General features: G+C 32.8%; 3 long non-coding RNA genes across 3 annotated transcripts in view; all 3 read left to right on the top strand.

Moving 5' to 3' along the window:
• Positions 1–6,689: 6,689 nt before the first annotated feature.
• On the top strand, positions 6,690–7,945 carry LOC141910930 (uncharacterized). Its single transcript, XR_012619939.1, has 3 exons — positions 6,690–6,916; positions 7,443–7,494; positions 7,615–7,945. It is a non-coding gene; the product is annotated as an uncharacterized LOC141910930 (long non-coding RNA).
• A 3,456-nt stretch (positions 7,946–11,401) lies between these two features.
• LOC141910935 (uncharacterized) overlaps positions 11,402–20,917 on the top strand; it is a 32,600-nt gene continuing 23,084 nt past the window's right edge. The window contains exon 1 of the long non-coding RNA XR_012619944.1: positions 11,402–11,417. This is a non-coding gene — a long non-coding RNA (uncharacterized LOC141910935). The remainder of the gene's footprint in view (positions 11,418–20,917) is intronic.
• Positions 11,548–12,952, top strand: LOC141910929 (uncharacterized). The gene is made up of 3 exons (XR_012619938.1): positions 11,548–11,774; positions 12,301–12,352; positions 12,483–12,952. It is a non-coding gene; the product is annotated as an uncharacterized LOC141910929 (long non-coding RNA).

The raw sequence follows: 20,917 nt of genomic DNA, 5'->3' as shown, positions 1-20,917 counted from the left end.
TGATCATCGCTTTTGCGCATCAATCGAAACACTACTGCCTGAGCTATCGAATATGTAAAAGGGTTCAGAGGCACCACTTGAGATGTTCAGTGTAGGCCACATCCTACTAGCGACTCAGCAACAGATTCAAATTCACCAGCTGTTGCAAAAATATACGCGGGAAAAAACCCAAGACGAATGTAGTTAGCAAACATTTTAATTTGAACTATTGAACATCCAGAGTTACTTCTATTAGCGGTGAATAAATGTCATTCTAACATTTCAAATGGTTATACTGAAATGCATTTGTTTTTTTTTTTATTGTTTGTGGAATAACTACAGAATTCTGTTTTTAAGCACACGATGCTCGCTTTCCTGGGATACAAAACACGCAGAAGTGCCCTTTTTATAATTCAAACAACGCCCATTTCAAAATCCGGGCTACGGGTTTGAAGAAGGCACGATATTGATAACCCATTTACACGGACTTGGTCATTCAAAAGTCTGTTAGACTTATATCAGTATCGATACTAAAACCCGTTCATTATAACTAAGTATAGATAAAATCTTACCTTCGAATAGAAGAATAAGTAAATTCTGCTGCTCAGCTCCAAACGGATATGCTCACTCGATAAAACCTATGGTGCGAATGATTCTGATAACGCGTTGACCTACAACGACTGCACAAACTGACAGCAGGATGCACTGTTTTCGCTCAGCATCTGCTACCATCCGCCGCAGTTCGGTAGCTTTGTATATTTTCTGTTCTTGACCTTTTCTCACATATGCGTGTTTGGACCGCAAATCTTGGTGTTGGACATTCCAATGTAAAACGTTTCTTCGCGCATAAGCGGTAAAAGCGATAAATTGTTTCCAGATTACGCATATCATATAGGCCTCTGAGTTTAATCAAAAGCTTTTACACAATGTCCAGTCACGTATAGAAGAGCAAATTAAAGTACATCTCATAGTTTTAGTTCTCAAATGCAGGCGCGGATCCAGACTATCGCACATGCAGCACGTGCGGTAGTCGCAGTTTTCAAATGCCCTTGAAAAATTTATGTTTCGAGGAAAAAGTTAAATAAAAGGGCACACAATTTGTGCGCCATAATAAGTAATTGCCTTTCTGTACTAGGCCTAAAGCAAAATGTGAATGAAATTGCCCAAATCAAAAAAGGCAATCTAAGGCATTTTCCTTTACTCAAAAGGGCACTATTACAAAATAGACATTATTGTTGCTCTATAAATTTAATTGAAAAAGGGTAAATTTCGCCAAAAATCTAAAAAAGGCACAAGCAAATTGAATGTGAAGACAGATTTAGTGGCATGATACCAATAAATGGCACTCAAACTCAAACTCGCTCGTTGGGCTTTAATACTGGCCCTTTTCAAAGTTGGTGCCCTTTTTTCACCGTGCAGTAAGTCGTCACTGGCCCCTGGATTCAGGCCTGAAATGGACAGTCACAAAGATTTAAATCATCTTTCGCTTTTGGGGCTAGATTTCTTTTAGTCACAGGAAACACAAATTATATATTGGTGGTATCTGATGGATCCTGAACGTTTCTCAAATGAACAGCGCACGTTTTGAATTTCAGATAAACTGTTAAAACGGTTTAACTCACTTTGTCAATGCAAATATCTTTGTGGCCAAAATGAAACTCACTGACGTGTATTTTCAATATTGTTTGTCCACCCCCCGTCCTTCACGTCATGTTCGTTAAGGCCGAGCGAGCTTCGCCCTTCGTCAGTTTAACATTAACATTTTTATGAACCCCCTCCAGGAAAAACCATGGCTCCGCGCCTGTGTCTGTCTGTATAAACGCGGTCAGAGTATGCTTACGCCATTTGAATCCATGCATACAATGAGAAATATGGATATCACAATTGTCACAAGATATTTATATACTTAGGTGAACTCCACAATTTTTAGATATCCGAAACATTGCCCCCCAGTTCCAATCCTCACTGCCCAAGTCTATTGCCTAACCAATGTGATGATATTATCAGCAGGCCTAGGGTTGGCTGGATTTGAAAGAGCCCCCCCCCCCCACTCTCGTCAGCAAAAGTTCCACTCTGGACTCAATCGAAAATAAAACATGTCGGGATCAGGGGTGGATCTAGGACTTTTGTAGGGGTGGAGTCCGGGAAAGTAAAAAGGAACCATATTAAATGTTACTGTAATGACGATGCAACACGCACAACGACATTACATAGACATCCGACCGTTAGGGGCTACTCGACTATAGAAACGTTTTGAAAAGTTGAGAAGAATGTGTTGTAAGATTTCCACGAAGTTGAACAATGAAATCCATGATAATAATCGTAACATACACAACACCACGACCACAATCACAATACCATCGTATATTCATCATTTTGCACTTCTGTTTGTGTGCTAATTAACCTTAATTTAAAAATGGTCACTTAGGATTTCTTGGAGTAGACGTTTGTAGGGACCTTCCAATTTATGGAGGGGGGATACGGACCCCCTCGGACCTCTCTCAATCCGCCCGACCTGAGGATCACCGCCATAAATCTTTATCATCGACAAGGCTGATTTTATTTCTTTAATCTTTAGTATAGTGCATCTCTCTGGTTATATTACGGTTGTTTTTTGTGCGCAACTATATTCATATAACTCTGAATAGTTAAGTTACTACGGGGAATCACAAAACCTATCTTCAGAGCATGGACATTCAAACATTCTCTGGAGTAGTCAAAAGTGTTTCAAAAGTTTAGGACAAAATTAATTCATTCATATTTCATTTCATTCCGTCACTTATGCAACAATCCAACTTGATATAATCGAAAATATGAAATGAAGGAGACACGCGCCGTAGCCGTTGTCATGTAACTTTAATCAATATTTTGGTCAGATTAAACACGTGGAAATTTAGAATCTAATACTGCCTTCGGGTCACTTGCACAACACTTGCTCCAAAAACATAGCCATGCGCTCTCCTTATGTGCTTACTTCATCGGCCTTCAAGGTTTTGAGTTCTTTTCCATTGAATAAATTAGCTTGAACTTAAACTAGTCGAGTTCAAAGACAGTCTTTTTTTAAAAAATAGATGCACACTATAAACCTATGGCATGTGGTCTATAGAAAAGTCGTTATCTCCAGAAGGCGGACTCGACGAACGTAACCGGGTGTTTGGATTTCTCCGAATCACCAAATCGCCGGATTCAGTTGAAATTCAGTAGGATACATTGATTAATGCAATTTATTAACATTTTTACCGCTATAGTGAAACAAACTTGTTACTAAATGCGTTTAAAAGCACGTTGGGGAATTCATCGTTCACGGTTTAGAAATGTTATTCGTGTTACCTGTTAGGAATAATATTTCATACCCAATGTATAAATATAAGTGTGGCCATGCGACGGTCAATGACGGCACAAAACTGTATCAAATATAAAGTCCAACGGGGCCTGGCGCAGATCTAGTTTTAGAATAGGAATCATTCTTCTATCTAAATAGCAAATTTATATTTTGTATTTATTTATTTTAACCGGCTTCAAAACTAACATAAGCATTGTGTTACTGTGTTATCTATCAACGAACCGTACATTTGACTATATATATATGAATGATTTAAAGATAGATACTGATTTTTCCCGTATCGATATTTTGAATAGACGCAAACATTTGAACATACATGTAAGCTGTTCAAAACTGCATAACCGCAAATTTGGCTTTTTGGCTCATAATCAACTGTTTTATCTAGATCTATTTGGACCTTGAATTATATCCGTTTATGTTTATCTCATTTATCGTTAACATAAAAGGATGGTTTCTTATTATCTGGTGTTAAGTATAAACAAGGACTTCAAACTAGTTTTTCAAATGATATCTAAAGTCTATCATTTTCGGAGTGATGATTGGTCCTCATTTTTTAGAATAGCGTTCTGTGTCCGAGGCCAATCTCATTTATAAACTACAGTTAATGGCGGATTTGAAAAATGTTACTTGATTTTCAATCCGCTCAAAGGCCGAATCTATAGCGGGATTTCTCTTGTTGCTTAATGAACCATTTGAAACAATCTGTGTGTGATCTTACGATCCGGCTGGTTCGTCTTAAGAAACACGACTACTATTTCACAAACACAACTCTTCCTTTTCAACTCTATATTGGGTCTTTTAATTTTTCAACTAAAAGCTGTATTATATTAACAATGCGAATGAGCTTCTATCGAGTAAACGGTTCATTGCTAATATTACGGGTGGTCGCAGTATTTAGTAACAGGATATGACCTGATATTTACTGTACAACGTGTAACTTCTGATTTTCCCCACATCGCTGTGTCGAGGAAGATATAGATTGAACAAGTCAAGTAATCATTTTGAAATGAACAATATATTGTTTTTCGAATGTTACTGTAAGGAGACAAAGCGATGTTAGAATTTGCCAGTCGAAATTATAATGAAAGTAGTGCAGCAGACGGCTGTAGGTCACTGCAACCCTACTACTGACGCAGTGCGCTGTCTTCATGTACATTCAATCTTTATGTAGGGCATCACAAAAAACTGGTAATTTTTAGCAAATGTATACTTTGGTCGAATTGTATCCAAACTGTAAACAGAAATTCCAAAAATTAATCTAAAAAATTAACCTTTAAGATCGTTAATTTCAATGAGTTAAGCATGAATTCAAAATAATAGTCATTTGTGGCGAAACTTTTTTTTATCAAGTACCAGCATTTGTAGCGTTTATGAGGGTTTCTTTGATATAGATAAAATAGGAGTCAACAAGGAAGCGCGCAATAATTGTGAAATAGATATATGTAAACACAGTATTATGTATACACAGACCTCTAGCTGATGAATCATCCTGAACATTACAACTGCTGCTGAGACTATGTATCAAAAATCCCACAATAAAACGAGAAAGGTAAAGTCAGAAAAGTCTCTTATAAGTTATTAATTCATTCAAAACACTTGAATTTAACTCTAAACACCTTTTTGATAATATATTCGCAATATAATAACACGATGTTTGTGGGAGCAGCACATCGACCTATTGTAACCAATAGAAGCTTACTTTCGAAACAGTTAAAGATGAGTTGAGGATTTAGTTAAGGAAAACTTAAGGGAGTACTGCGGTTATAATCAAGAGTTCCCCCATTGGGCACAGATTACGGGGTTGCGCAACATCACGTGATTGTTATTATCCAATAACAAGCTGTGGACGTGCAACACTTACTGTGCGCATGCGTGTAAAACGGTGACATCTGATACTCTGAGGCTGTTGCAGCTCGTTGTTGACGCCTATAACTGAACGTTAAGAGACGGTCTACAGGAAGAGAATAAATGTAACTAGAGAGAGATAAAGAAAGAGACAGAACTAACAACTAACAACTAACAAATAACAACGTGAGTAATCGAATTAAACATTCTACTCCGTATTCACTGTGTAGATAAATCAAGAAGTATTTTGATAAAGTTTCCTGTTCTTGATGTGTAATAATTACGTGATATTCACCGTTAAAGTTAGGTTGCCCGCCTTTATTGAATGCCTGTCGAAATTGTCATATGGCGCGTAGATCCATAAAGTGTTACTCCAGATTTTTTTTATTGTGATTTTGCTGTTTTATTTTACTATCATCTATAAGTTTTGACAATCTGGGCGAATGATGTAATTTTGGTATAATTCTAAATCTGGAGACTGAATGTCAGTTGTATTCTCGGATCATCGCAAAGTAGTAACCGGAGACTTCATTTCTAGACTATTAATTTATTTTCTGTCAGATAACGCTTATTTGTCGTTGTAATTTACTTCTAATCGATGCCTTTTATATTTTCTGGTGTTGTTCAGAACGAAATTACGGTCAATCAATCCTAGTTGTGCCTGAAGAGAGGTCATATGCCTATCGAATCGGTAGTAATTAGAAAAGTGAAAACACTCATCACCAAGTAATTTGTTTTCCTTATAAATGGGAGATAGAAAAGCATTCTTAGCAACAATAAATAACAGAATAAAACCAGCAAAAAACAATTTGAAATAAAAAAGTTAGTTGATGTTACAAAAGAAATTGAACATAAAATATTGAAATTAGAAAAGATAAAAACTAAATATGGAGAGAAAGTATCAGCTAATTTAAGCTACTGTAATGTCGCGAGAATTTAAAGTGTTTTTACCCGATAAATGGGTTTCATTGAGTACGGAGGAATTGAAAGATTTAGTAGGATTTAAGATAATATATCATGGGAAAAATGAAGACGGTCATCATGATTTAGAAATTGTTGATTAAATAAGAAATAAAAATAATGAATATCTAGAATCCAAAATGACCTTAGTCGTTTTATAAACAACTACAATCATACAGTACATCTGTTACATGTTATTATAAGATAGTGCTTCATTTGAATATTGATCAATCAAACAGGTGTTGCACAACGTTGTTGTTATATAATAAGCATGCAGTACATACAACACACACAAGCCAGTTAGCCGGTATTGAATTACTGCGTTTTAATTAGTTGCTGAAAGCGAGGTTTATTTAAATTAGCTCGGCCGTGACGACAGAAGGATAGTCATCATTCTCTCGTGATTAAAAGGAATATTTCAATGTTTTTACGGTAAGTTTTAGCAAAATTGCCCTATCCTCGACCTACAGAGTTTTCAGGGGATAAGCATCCCATTATTGAAAGGCGCCACGGGACGCTTATCCCCCGTCATTTCTACTTACACCACCACCCCACGTACGTACAGACAATGCTAAGAATAAGAGACCTTGAAGTTCCGGTAATTGTTGTGACCTTTAAGGAAATCAATATTATTCGGTGGCCGCGAACAAATCTATTGCGCGCGATCACGATCTTCAGCAAGACGTGGAGTCATCCTCGCTAGACACGATAGTTAAAATATCGGAGTGTATCATGAATTGGTTGCCTTTGAAACGATTCCAGTTGCTTTAATGGGTGTCATTTGTTAATGTAAGTAAAGAATTACGTTTGTGGCCGTTAATGGTGTATGTTTGCTGCATGTTGACCCAATAAATGTAAAAATACGACTGAATTTGTTTACTTACTTCCGGGTTCGCTGAAACCCGGAAATATTTCCACTTCAAATTCTTAACTCAGACCGCGGCCTATATTGAAGTAATTCTGTTAAGATGTCAACCCATAATGAAAAAAAGATTCGTATCAATAGTTAACCGCATTCACCTTCAGGCCTAGCTCATCGATGGGCCTATTTCATGTATTGAAGTGCAAACTGTCAGATAATTTGACCCGTCCCAGGCTAGTAAATTCCCTCAGTTATTTGTTTTTTCGGGGCAGTCGAAGCAGGGATGGGTTGTGACCACAATGAATTGTAGTAAGAGTTGTAATATTGTCAGGTAGGCATAGAGAGTGGGCGATAATCTGATAATCTGTGGCAATCGACGCCGTGCGATTATAGTCAATCTAGGCCTAAAGCCTCCAGTACATTTCGTAAGCCCTATCATATTATATATTACAGGTTTTTTTAAGACAGCAAATGTTTTTCAAAGGGGACAGACAAAGCTATTCAAGTAAGTTTAATCGATCGCAATTCTCATAACAATACAAGCATGAAAGCCCTGCTCGCAAGTAGAACAATATCTGTAAATAATTTTTAGTGTATTATTTATTGAAAAATCTTGTTATTTCAGATTTACCGCCTCGTATCGGAGACGATATTTTTGAAAAAAATCCGCACTGGCATTTACGAACAATTGGACTACGCTTATTCGAATAAGTTGCATAAAGTGCCGAACTAGTTTCGTACGTTGGATATCGTGATTTGAACAATTCTCGAACATCTCTAGAGCAATACTAAGAATAAGCTTCGCGCACTCATCGTGACCTTTTAGGAAATCGATATTTTTTGGTATCGAAGAAGGGGTTGCGGTTAAAAGTGTTTCATTGCTTTCATCTGCCAACTGCTGTCACTTTTCGCTGATTTTCTCCTAGAGCCTGTTAGATTGATTGAAAGAACATTCAACTCATTAGATAAAAACTTAAGGTACAACCCAGTAATTATTGTAAATAAAATTTATATGGCGCAGCTTGCACGAGCGTACTTTAAAAACTGTTAATGCAACTAACATTTTGTAATATTACAATTTAAAACATAAAGGTATCAGCATTTTTTGCTTTTAATTAATTATATATAAGGTAATACATGTATTTAGTTTGACGCAATTTGTCTATTGTGAAACAATGATTTCAATAAATTCTATGTCTACCACTTGCTGAAAATGGAATAGTTTTAAATTTTTTAAATTTGTTTTAAATTTGTTGGTATGTTGCATGCAGAGGAAATTAAATGATTAATTAGGCAAAAGAAAAATTAACCAGTCTGTCATCAGATAGAAATTGTTAGTGATAATTCGATATTTCACCATGTCAAATGCTACCACTTTTGGAACACTATTTTGACTAACAATTGTCCTGTAACAAACTTCAATTTCACTCAAGGACAGACTCAAGTTAGTTTGAAAATGAACTTTGAAATAGTCAAGAAACTCACCTTTATAATACAGCTGTCAGAACCACACTTCTTTTACAAAAACGTTATCCTGAGACTCATTTCCTTTCACTTATTGTAAATAATTTATACACAGGGTACCCATAATATACGATATGTTAGAGGAATATTTCGATCCAGATACATTCTTTATGAATAAAATTACCATCCTGCTATAAATTTGATCCAAGAACCCCAAGTAACCTTTCTTGAATTAGATGGCTAAGAAAGACAAACACAGTCATATATAATTTTTGAAAGGTTTTTATTGAAACAACAATATGAATTGAAAATGATGGATGTATAAAAGAAAAAACAGTCAACATATGTAAAATTAGAGAATTGATCAACTTGAATTTTTATCAACTAGTCTTTAACAAACATTCAATGGAACATTGTCTAAATAAACTTCACAGAAATTAACAAAATTGATCGGTAAAATGACTGTCTGCTATAACGAGCAGTATTCCTTTTATTGCGAATTATATTTTTCACAAACTATTGTACACCGGAGTTTGTTAGAACAACAGTTCCATTGAATTTACAATCTTTCAAATACAATTGACTTGATTTTTTGGCATTATTTCACAAGGTTACCACCAATTGCGGAATTAAGAAATCATTGCCAATCTTTGCCATAAGTCATTTTTAATTATCAGAGCAACTTTCCAAAATCATAATCAGGGTAGAGTCATAATGTAATGAACAATAGAAAAAAATATCAACATCTAATACAAAATGCTGCAGAATGCAGACAAAGCGATGTTAGAATTTGCCAGTCGAAATTATAATGAAAGTAGTGCAGCAGACGGCTGTAGGTCACTGCAACCCTACTACTGACGCAGTGCGCTGTCTTCATGTACATTCAATCTTTATGTAGGGCATCACAAAAAACTGGTAATTTTTAGCAAATGTATACTTTGGTCGAATTGTATCCAAACTGTAAACAGAAATTCCAAAAATTAATCTAAAAAATTAACCTTTAAGATCGTTAATTTCAATGAGTTAAGCATGAATTCAAAATAATAGTCATTTGTGGCGAAACTTTTTTTTATCAAGTACCAGCATTTGTAGCGTTTATGAGGGTTTCTTTGATATAGATAAAATAGGAGTCAACAAGGAAGCGCGCAATAATTGTGAAATAGATATATGTAAACACAGTATTATGTATACACAGACCTCTAGCTGATGAATCATCCTGAACATTACAACTGCTGCTGAGACTATGTATCAAAAATCCCACAATAAAACGAGAAAGGTAAAGTCAGAAAAGTCTCTTATAAGTTATTAATTCATTCAAAACACTTGAATTTAACTCTAAACACCTTTTTGATAATATATTCGCAATATAATAACACGATGTTTGTGGGAGCAGCACATCGACCTATTGTAACCAATAGAAGCTTACTTTCGAAACAGTTAAAGATGAGTTGAGGATTTAGTTAAGGAAAACTTAAGGGAGTACTGCGGTTATAATCAAGAGTTCCCCCATTGGGCACAGATTACGGGGTTGCGCAACATCACGTGATTGTTATTATCCAATAACAAGCTGTGGACGTGCAACACTTACTGTGCGCATGCGTGTAAAACGGTGACATCTGATACTCTGAGGCTGTTGCAGCTCGTTGTTGACGCCTATAACTGAACGTTAAGAGACGGTCTACAGGAAGAGAATAAATGTAACTAGAGAGAGATAAAGAAAGAGACAGAACTAACAACTAACAACTAACAAATAACAACGTGAGTAATCGAATTAAACATTCTACTCCGTATTCACTGTGTAGATAAATCAAGAAGTATTTTGATAAAGTTTCCTGTTCTTGATGTGTAATAATTACGTGATATTCACCGTTAAAGTTAGGTTGCCCGCCTTTATTGAATGCCTGTCGAAATTGTCATATGGCGCGTAGATCCATAAAGTGTTACTCCAGATTTTTTTTATTGTGATTTTGCTGTTTTATTTTACTATCATCTATAAGTTTTGACAATCTGGGCGAATGATGTAATTTTGGTATAATTCTAAATCTAGAGACTGAATGTCAGTTGTATTCTCGGATCATCGCAAAGTAGTAACCGGAGACTTCATTTCTAGACTATTAATTTATTTTCTGTCAGATAACGCTTATTTGTCGTTGTAATTTACTTCTAATCGATGCCTTTTATATTTTCTGGTGTTGTTCAGAACGAAATTACGGTCAATCAATCCTAGTTGTGCCTGAAGAGAGGTCATATGCCTATCGAATCGGTAGTAATTAGAAAAGTGAAAACACTCATCACCAAGTAATTTGTTTTCCTTATAAATGGGAGATAGAAAAGCATTCTTAGCAACAATAAATAACAGAATAAAACCAGCAAAAAACAATTTGAAATAAAAAAGTTAGTTGATGTTACAAAAGAAATTGAACATAAAATATTGAAATTAGAAAAGATAAAAACTAAATATGGAGAGAAAGTATCAGCTAATTTAAGCTACTGTAATGTCGCGAGAATTTAAAGTGTTTTTACCCGATAAATGGGTTTCATTGAGTACGGAGGAATTGAAAGATTTAGTAGGATTTAAGATAATATATCATGGGAAAAATGAAGACGGTCATCATGATTTAGAAATTGTTGATTAAATAAGAAATAAAAATAATGAATATCTAGAATCCAAAATGACCTTAGTCGTTTTATAAACAACTACAATCATACAGTACATCTGTTACATGTTATTATAAGATAGTGCTTCATTTGAATATTGATCAATCAAACAGGTGTTGCACAACGTTGTTGTTATATAATAAGCATGCAGTACATACAACACACACAAGCCAGTTAGCCGGTATTGAATTACTGCGTTTTAATTAGTTGCTGAAAGCGAGGTTTATTTAAATTAGCTCGGCCGTGACGACAGAAGGATAGTCATCATTCTCTCGTGATTAAAAGGAATATTTCAATGTTTTTACGGTAAGTTTTAGCAAAATTGCCCTATCCTCGACCTACAGAGTTTTCAGGGGATAAGCATCCCATTATTGAAAGGCGCCACGGGACGCTTATCCCCCGTCATTTCTACTTACACCACCACCCCACGTACGTACAGACAATGCTAAGAATAAGAGACCTTGAAGTTCCGGTAATTGTTGTGACCTTTAAGGAAATCAATATTATTCGGTGGCCGCGAACAAATCTATTGCGCGCGATCACGATCTTCAGCAAGACGTGGAGTCATCCTCGCTAGACACGATAGTTAAAATATCGGAGTGTATCATGAATTGGTTGCCTTTGAAACGATTCCAGTTGCTTTAATGGGTGTCATTTGTTAATGTAAGTAAAGAATTACGTTTGTGGCCGTTAATGGTGTATGTTTGCTGCATGTTGACCCAATAAATGTAAAAATACGACTGAATTTGTTTACTTACTTCCGGGTTCGCTGAAACCCGGAAATATTTCCACTTCAAATTCTTAACTCAGACCGCGGCCTATATTGAAGTAATTCTGTTAAGATGTCAACCCATAATGAAAAAAAGATTCGTATCAATAGTTAACCGCATTCACCTTCAGGCCTAGCTCATCGATGGGCCTATTTCATGTATTGAAGTGCAAACTGTCAGATAATTTGACCCGTCCCAGGCTAGTAAATTCCCTCAGTTATTTGTTTTTTCGGGGCAGTCGAAGCAGGGATGGGTTGTGACCACAATGAATTGTAGTAAGAGTTGTAATATTGTCAGGTAGGCATAGAGAGTGGGCGATAATCTGATAATCTGTGGCAATCGACGCCGTGCGATTATAGTCAATCTAGGCCTAAAGCCTCCAGTACATTTCGTAAGCCCTATCATATTATATATTACAGGTTTTTTTAAGACAGCAAATGTTTTTCAAAGGGGACAGACAAAGCTATTCAAGTAAGTTTAATCGATCGCAATTCTCATAACAATACAAGCATGAAAGCCCTGCTCGCAAGTAGAACAATATCTGTAAATAATTTTTATGACTTTTTAGTGTATTATTTATTGAAAAATCTTGTTATTTCAGATTTACCGCCTCGTATCGGAGACGATATTTTTGAAAAAAATCCGCACTGGCATTTACGAACAATTGGACTACGCTTATTCGAATAAGTTGCATAAAGTGCCGAACTAGTTTCGTACGTTGGATATCGTGATTTGAACAATTCACGAACATCTCTAGAGCAATACTAAGAATAAGCTTCGCGCACTCATCGTGACCTTTTAGGAAATCGATATTTTTTGGTATCGAAGAAGGGGTTGCGGTTAAAAGTGTTTCATTGCTTTCATCTGCCAACTGCTGTCACTTTTCGCTGATTTTCTCCTAGAGCCTGTTAGATTGATTGAAAGAACATTCAACTCATTAGATAAAAACTTAAGGTAAAACCCAGTAATTATTGTAAATAAAATTTATATGGCGCAGCTTGCACGAGCGTACTTTAAAAACTGTTAATGCAACTAACATTTTGTAATATTACAATTCAAAACATAAAGGTATCAGCATTTTTTGCTTTTAATTAATTATATATAAGGTAATACATGTATTTAGTTTGACGCAATTTGTCTATTGTGAAACAATGATTTCAATAAATTCTATGTCTACCACTTGCTGAAAATGGAATAGTTTTAAATTTGTTGGTATGTTGCATGCAGAGGAAATTAAATGATTAATTAGGCAAAAGAAAAATTAACCAGTCTGTCATCAGATAGAAATTGTTAGTGATAATTCGATATTTCACCATGTCAAATGCTACCACTTTTGGAACACTATTTTGACTAACAATTGTCCTGTAACAAACTTCAATTTCACTCAAGGACAGACTCAAGTTAGTTTGAAAATGAACTTTGAAATAGTCAAGAAACTCACCTTTATAATACAGCTGTCAGAACCACACTTCTTTTACAAAAACTTTATCCTGAGACTCATTTCCTTTCACTTATTGTAAATAATTTATACACAGGGTACCCATAATATACGATATGTTAGAGGAATATTTCGATCCAGATACATTCTTTATGAATAAAATTACCATCCTGCTATAAATTTGATCCAAGAACCCCAAGTAACCTTTCTTGAATTAGATGGCTAAGAAAGACAAACACAGTCATATATAATTTTTGAAAGGTTTTTATTGAAACAACAATATGAATTGAAAATGATGGATGTATAAAAGAAAAAACAGTCAACATATGTAAAATTAGAGAATTGATCAACTTGAATTTTTATCAACTAGTCTTTAACAAACATTCAATGGAACATTGTCTAAATAAACTTCACAGAAATTAACAAAATTGATCGGTAAAATGACTGTCTGCTATAACGAGCAGTATTCCTTTTATTGCGAATTATATTTTTCACAAACTATTGTACACCGGAGTTTGTTAGAACAACAGTTCCATTGAATTTACAATCTTTCAAATACAATTGACTTGATTTTTTGGCATTATTTCACAAGGTTACCACCAATTGCGGAATTAAGAAATCATTGCCAATCTTTGCCATAAGTCATTTTTAATTATCAGAGCAACTTTCCAAAATCATAATCAGGGTAGAGTCATAATGTAATGAACAATAGAAAAAAATATCAACATCTAATACAAAATGCTGCAGAATCACTTACTATGAAGCTTAGCCATTTTTTCTTTAAATGATATTTTTTTCCTCGCTGTACCATAGTAGATCTTTCTTGCAGAACCCAACATGCTGGTAACCTTCCCAGCTACCCTGCCCCAGGGCTCGCGGTCTACTGCTTTCTGACCTACAAAAATCAATTACACAATATATCAATGTATGTTCTAACTATAGGCCTAAAAATTTCTTTAAATCCATTGACTTACCCCTGTGTTCAACAATTACTGAATCCCTTCAATGATTAAGACTAGGTTTGACGATTACAACTTCGTTCAACGATTACGACTCGTTTAACGACTACGACTCTGTTCATCGATTACGACTCCGTTCAGCAACTACGCTTCCGTTAAACGATTACGACTCCATTCAGCGACTACGACTCCGTTCAACAATTACGACTCCGTTCAGCGACTACGATTCTGTTCAACGATTACGCTTCCATTCAGCGACTACGACTCCATTTAACGATTGCGACTCCGTTAAACGATTACGACTCCATTCAGCGACTACGACTCCGTTCAACGATTACGCTTCCATTCAGCGACTACGACTCCATTTAACGATTGCGACTCCGTTAAACGATTACGACTCCATTCAGCGACTACGACTCCGTTCAACGATTACGCTTCCATTCAGCGACTACGACTCCATTTAACGATTGCGACTCCGTTAAACGATTACGACTCCATTCAGCGACTACGACTCCGTTCAACGATTACTGAATCCCTTCATCGATTACGACTCTGCTCAATCCTTTATGACGAACCCGACTATGTTGAAAAACAAATCTATTCCGACTATGACAAATACATCTACAATTACAAAAAAAGTACCAATAGTTATTACCATTTGGAGGCCCGAGAGACCTCAAATGCAAAGGACCTAGGCCTATACATTAATCAAACTACATGTATTTGATTCGGTAATTTTACAAGGTCGAAAAGCCGTAAAAGGCTTATACTATATGAAATAGACAGACTTGATAAGCGCCAAGGAACGAGAAACTATAGTAGACGATAGAGGCCTATCACTCGCCCACCTAGACTGCAACAATTTCTAGTTTAGGCCTATATAAGTGTCATTTTTGCTGTCTATGAGAATGGGTTGTTTTGAAGTTGAAGACATATCACTATTAACACATAAAAGCTCCTGCGTTAAACATAACTCTGTCGAATAAAATTTAATTTTGCTTGATTTTGAAAACCATCTTAATTTTCACTTCTTTTTTAACAAGGACACAATTTCACTTGAATAGAATGAAATCTAATTGATTTCAATCAACTGTTTAAAAAACTTAACAGTAGAAATAAGCAGTTTAGTGACTATGTGCAATGTAAAAAGACGAAACGTAATACGATTATTATGGGCGCCAAAAAAATTTTTAATAATTGTGCAAATTTACAGACGAGTGTCACTTTTTTTACATTATACAATGACAGAGACCCATAAAAGTACATAGTTATAGAAACTACATACTAATATATAGTTCGTCACATTTTTTTTTTTTTAAGTTAGGCCTGTTGTATGGATAGAAATCGCACATTTGTAGCGGAAAATGTCGAAAATTTTATTTCCGGGTTACGAAATTCAGGATTGACAAAAAACGAGAATGTTAATAGAAATTCCGAAAATTCTACGAACTAGTGGCGGATGTTTACTAAAAATCTAATCATATTAGGTTCGAATCCCACATTTACTGACGATGTATTCGGAGCACTCCCGAGTCACTCCAAGTCTATATCTCACAGCATTAGCACAAAATGGCGCGAAGCTCAGTGCGCGATATCGATTAATACGATCAATAATTAAAGTTGGCGAGATTCGTATTGTCTGTACGTACCCAAGTTGGCGAGATTCGTATTGTCTGTACGTACCCCGTCTGTACAAATCCAACTGTAAAATATAAATATTTATCAAATATTCTACTATCAGAAGGAGTAGAAATAAAAATATTTTCACCATTTTTACTAACATTTTTATTACTTATTTTCTCTTTTACAGCTTTTTTATATTCTTGTGATTTAATTCCTAATTGTCGAGACCATTCAATTTGTTTCTGAGTTCTCGGTTTTTTCTTCACAGTTAATTCCTTCACTTCTTTCACCTCGCTCATTTATTATAGAAATATTTTTACTTTCAATATTTGAAAATGTTATAACCCCCGTTGATAATAATAACATAAATCCACCTAATTGAAATGATAAATATCCAATCCATTTATTTAATTCAGTCATAACTAAATAATCATTTTTTAAATCGGAATATAATCTATTTTCATTTTCAATTGGTAGTATATAATTACATAATTTACTATAACCTTTTACTACATTTTCTGATATCGCATCATTAATTCTAGCTGTTCTCGCGGCTTCATAAATCTTAAATAATCTAATAATTTCATCTGATTTCATTGTATCTAATTCATTATAAGTTAAATTTCTACCGACAAAATTTTTACATTTTCCAGATGCTATTAATATTTCTAATTGATGTTTACAATAAAGATAATATTCATAATTATTATTTGTTGTAACATTATTTAAAGCACCATCATCTGGAGTTAATTTTGTTTCTGTTATTCCTAAATCATCTAAAGTTTTTTCAATTGGAACATCACCATTTTTAGATTTTATTTTCTTTTCACCTACCATTTATATAACAAAAAAAATTAGTTGTGATGTTGCAACTAGAATATAACTAGAATGTAACTAGAATTCAACTAGATTAACAAGCTAGTTGAAATATTGTTGTTTTTGTTTATTTCTAGTTACATTCTAGTTGATTTTTGTTTCAACTACTAACAACTAGAATTCAACTAGAATGTAACTAGAATTAAACTAGATTAACAAGCTAGTTAAAATATTGTTAAATCTATTTGATTTTTGTTACAACTACCAATAACTAGAATTCAACTATATTAACAAACTAATTGAATTTAAATAAATTCATATTTAAATGGGTGTTGTAATCTAAATAGTAATTTTGATCTTTTAATATTTTTCAACTTATCCATATATTCATCATGTAAATCATGTGGAATAATATCATTTTCCTCAAGTGCATTTTTCATCGATTTTCTATCTTTATTGTAGAATAAAACTAGAAATCTAATGTTTTCTCTAAAGTCTTTAACAATTGAATTATATTTTTGATTTAAAACCCAAGTTGTTATCCCAAAATGTCTACCAGAGAAAGCTAAATAACATAACTCACTTTCTCTAATTTTAGAATCATGTAGATTAGCACAATCATCGATAATAAATAATGTATTAGATCCTTTATAAATATCTAATGCAATTTTTATACAATTATCTAAATTTTCTTTTACTGTTTTAGGATCTAATATAATAAATTTATTATTTCTAGTAATGTTTCTATCATAAGTTTGATTAAATTCATATGTTGGACAAAATAATACTATATTATCAAAATAGTTTTCATAAACAGTTTCTAATAAATTTAATATAAAATAAGTTTTTCCACAATTTGTTACACCAGAAATTAACATATTATGAGGCTCCAATATAAATAATTCCTTATTCATTTATATATTTTTAATTTTACTTGATAATATCCATTCATTGAATTTATCTGGCCATCCAACCCATTTTACTAAAGAATATTTTTTTCTTTTAATAGTTTTTGTTTTTAGTACTTTTTCAATTTTATATTCTTGTTCTAGATTTTCAGTAGTTAAACTTATTTCTTCTTCGTAAAAGTAGCCATCAACTTCTTCACCATCTAAATCTTCTAATTTATAGACATATGGTTTTGTTGTTATTACCTTTTTTATTTTATATATTTCTCTAGTAAAATTTCGATCGTATCCTTTATCAAATATCTTTTTATACTTAGAAATTCTAACATTTTGACCAACTTTAAATTTAGGTTCACCAAAATCATCAACAAGAAATGCTCCATATAAATTATTCCAAACAATTTCAGCATTTTCAGGTTTTCTAGCATCAATAGGTTTCATTCCAATAGAAGAATGATAAGAATTATTATAACCATTTATCAATTTTGGTAAAATATCAATCCATTTATAAGTATTATTTGCTGTGAAATATTTTGACATTCTTGTTCTCAATGTTCTATTAAATCGTTCAACAACTGCTGCTTTTTTATCCGATTTTGTCGAAAAATATTTAATATTATGAAAATCTAAAAGTCCATGAACTAATGAATTATCAAATTCTTTTCCATCATCAAATTGAATTTTTTCTGGTTTTAGTTTACCACCTGAAAGAAATTTTCTTAAAACATGTGATGTTTGTGCAGCATCTTTTCTATAAAGTGGGAAGCTCCATACATAACGACTAAAAATATCAATTATATTCAATATCCACCAATAATCATTATTATCTTTTTTAAGATTTTTCATATCAATTAAATCTCCTTGCCACTGTTGATCTACATAACTTACCATAGTTTTACGAGTTTTATATTTTCTAACAATTTTTTTATGTGTTGTATACGTTGGTTGTTCTAACATAAATTCATTTATATCTTTATATTTAACTAAATTTTGTGGGATTATCTTATCTAAGTTATCTTGTTTTACTTTACGCCATATATTTTTAGTAGAAGAATAAGCAATCGAACTCTCAGGGTTGTAATATAAATTTCTTAAATATTGTTCTTTAGTATAAGAAGTTTTTTTACCACCCATTTATATATCCTTAATTTTAACTTTATATTTCTAATATTGAATACTATCTAATTGTGGATTTACAATATTTAATTGCGCGTCAGATATAATATAAATGTGCATTTTGAAATTTAAGCTTCCTTTTTTCTTTTTCATGAATAATTGTATTCCATCTTTAGTGTTCTGTAGTTTTTTCCCAGAACCATGTAATGAATTATCCTCTGTTGTTCTAAAATCTAACCATAATGCATATTTATTACCGGTATAATAATCAATTTGATTAATATTACAATTTTCAAATGATTTTACTTTTTCATTCATAAAATGTTTTCTAATTTCTGGCCATTGATCAATCATTCTCATTCCTTGACAAAATATTTTATTCGCTATTCCTTCGATAGTTATCTCTACTTTTGTTATTTCAGGATTATAATAATTATCAACATTTATTGCACCATTAGTATACGTTCCAATGGTAAAAAATGTTAATATACCTTTAATAGATCTTCTAGGAAAGTTAATATTCTCATTAATTATTTCATCATTTGCATTAATAGTTACAGTTTTAAATTTATCAATATAATCATATAATAATGAAAATCCTTGATTGTATTGAGTTTGAATTGTGCTAGCAATATTTTCATTAGTTACTGTGTTATATTCTAAACATATATTCGATAATTTGTAACCCATATCTTTAACAACGCTAGATAATACAATTTCATTTACAGGAGCAAATGTTATCTCAAATATAATATCTTCTTGAATTGCGTATTTATATAAAGGTGCATTATTATTTATCAATTCAAAATCTAACGGAATTTTATATTTGCTTCCATAAATCTTTTTAATCAAATTATCTACGTCATTAGCTACTACTGCATTATTGGCTTCAGATCTTAATTTATTTTGGTTTACCGATTGAATGCCTTGGAATATCATATTATTTCTATTTTCTTTAGTTAACCATAAATCTTTATAATGCATAAATAAATTATAATCATCTAATGAGAAAACTGTTTCTGGGCCAATCTTTATTGTTAACTTTTTAATCAAATATCTTCCAACATTATCAACAACATAATTGTTATTATGGCCAGTTACTTTTATATCAGCTGATAAATAAATACTGTTTGGAACATAAAAAGTATTTTGTGTTAATCTAGGAATTCTAACATATAAAGTTTCATCGGGATTAATATTTGAAGGGTTATGAGTAATTATATGATGTGATCTTTCTGCTTTAATAGCATTAGATATTCTAGAAATCTTAGAAGGACTTATATAACTCCCACTCATTTATTTAACAAAAAAATTAATTATTTATTTTTTGACATCATGTTTACTAAACCAAAAATAATAGCACTTACAACTGTAATTAAAAATAATATAATATGTTCAGCAGCAAAGTTAAGAATATTCCCAGCAGATTTCAATATAAAACCAACAATTGATGCAATAACTCCTGGCAATGCTGCAGCAGATTTTTTAGATAGTTCCCATAAATATTTTGCTAATTTCTTTAAACCATCTTTAACTTTATGTTTTATAGAATTATTATCATTCGGGGGTTTATCCGGTTTATTGGGAGTAGGAGTAGATTTCAAAGCATTTGATATTGCTAAACCAATTGTTGTAAATAACATAGTTACAGCTGTTAGAATTGAAAGAATTGTTATTCCTTCTAATTTAAATAATAATCTTATTCTGTCTTTCAATGATATTTCAGAATTTGGTTTAATCAACAAATCTTTAAAAATAACTTTTAATCTATTAATATTATAATCATATGATTTTAATAATGTATCTCTTTCTTCTTTTTGTAATTCTTTGTTATATTTTAAATCATCTATTTCTTTTTCTAAACGTAATTCTTTTTGTTTATATTCTATTTCATCAATTACTTGATGATCTAAATCAGACTTTAATTGTTCTATTTCTTTATTTTTATCAGTTAATTCTTTTTCTAAAGTTCTAATTTTAAAATCTCTTATACTTTTATCATGCGCAATTTTATTAGATGCAAGTCTTATACTAATAATTTCTCTAATTGCTTTATCAGAAAATATATCTAAATCTTCTAATTCTTGATCTGTTGCATCAAGTAATCCCTTCGGTAAAAGTTTTTCAGTTTGAACTTCTCTTGAATTAGGTCTACTAGTTTTGGAAGTTTTATCTT

Source organism: Tubulanus polymorphus, chromosome 9 (assembly GCF_964204645.1).
Source record: "Tubulanus polymorphus chromosome 9, tnTubPoly1.2, whole genome shotgun sequence".
Taxonomy (NCBI): Eukaryota; Metazoa; Nemertea; class Palaeonemertea; order Tubulaniformes; family Tubulanidae; genus Tubulanus; species Tubulanus polymorphus.
Note: the sequence above shows the minus strand (reverse complement) of the source record. Positions and strands in the feature narration are given on the sequence as shown.